The sequence below is a fragment of the Corvus brachyrhynchos genome, unplaced genomic scaffold, assembly GCF_000691975.1.
Source record: "Corvus brachyrhynchos isolate BGI_N302 unplaced genomic scaffold, ASM69197v1 scaffold117, whole genome shotgun sequence".
NCBI lineage: Eukaryota > Metazoa > Chordata > Aves > Passeriformes > Corvidae > Corvus > Corvus brachyrhynchos.
In genome coordinates, this window is record NW_008238833.1 from 167,833 (window position 1) to 169,181 (window position 1,349).

The following is a 1,349-nucleotide window of genomic DNA, read 5'->3' on the forward strand; positions in this document are numbered from 1 at the left end:
CTGCATCCCTTCCTAAGCCAACAGACCGATCTGGTTTTTTCACCTCTTCCACAGCTACAGGAGTGTTCAACCTGTACATGAACCATCTGGGCCCTGAACATAAACCCTCTGAAAAAAGAACAGTGCATCTTCTCTGATACGTGCATTTCAACTGAACATCAGTGAATAAGTAAATATTTTCTTGTAGACGGATTGAAATGTAAGACCAAGAGCCAAACTCTCTGAGCTCTCAAAACATGTGCAGTTCTTCCTTCAGCCCACAGGCAGTGCCACTGGCTTCTCTCACTTGGCTCTGGGGAGCTGGGGCCACGTGTAACACAGCTGGGCATTTACCCACTGCTAGAACACTTGACGCGATTGCTTTGTTTTCTTAGCACTTCGCAGACATTTATAAAACTCTATTCAAACCTTGATGTTTAAGTATTTGACTCAGATTTGATGTATGCTTTGAAAAATTTGGTTTAAAAAACTGCTTCTGTAACTTGATTTTCAGAAGGCAATGGCAGGTTTTTAATGACTTCACCTGATAATAAGCACTCTTGGAAACCATAGGACACTGCAGCATGAGTTTTCTGGTAAAATGCTTGTAATAAATCATTCCATTTTGCCCACAAGCTACTGTATGCTGGGAAAAGGTTTGAAACCCTATTTCTGAAACATTTTTGAAGGCAACTGACAGCTGGAGTAATAAACACAGTTAAAAAACCAGAGGTACAGTTACACCTTTGGCTGAGAAGCTCACACAAGCTGACATTTGGGCAACCGCCATTAATTTACTTCTCCATTATTATTCAGTGATTTTTGACAGTTTCTGTCTGCAGAGGCTTCATACCTTTTTTCCAAATCCACATTCTCGTATTCAATACTAGTAAAAGGGGAATTTGGTAGAAAATGTCAGAATCCAACTTCATTGTTTACTACAGAAAAAAATACTCTTTTTTTAAAAGTGGAACTCTGAAATCCATTCCAGCTTCTGCATAAGGAACAATTCAGAAAGTGTAACACTATTTTCCTATCAATTAGCACTCAGTAAAACTGCACATTTCAGAGAATTGAAATACACAATGTCCCTAATTAGCTATAAGTTCCTATTAATAGACATTTGTCTCTGAAAAGATTATTACTGTGACCTGAAGAATTTACAGATGACAAGAGATAAAGGAAGGGCATAAGAAAAAGCAGCAGAAATGAAACATCTCATTAGAGGAGTAATCATAAATGTTATCTAACCCAACTGACCTTTGACCTACTTAGTTGTTATCAGCCAGTTCATCAGTTCATTGCTCTTACGTGTCACAGACTCAACTCTTGCAGAAAATGAAGGGGGGGGAACCACATAAGGACTCTGA

At 38.8% G+C, this 1,349-nt stretch overlaps 1 protein-coding gene across 1 annotated transcript in view; it reads left to right on the forward strand.

The window, feature by feature from the left end:
• Positions 1-614, forward strand: part of DEUP1 (deuterosome assembly protein 1) — a 46,273-nt gene extending 45,659 nt beyond the window's left edge. The window contains exon 15 of the mRNA XM_017738204.1: positions 55-614. The gene's annotated coding sequence lies outside the window, so the exon portion shown is untranslated. The remainder of the gene's footprint in view (positions 1-54) is intronic.
• Positions 615-1,349: the final 735 nt, after the last annotated feature.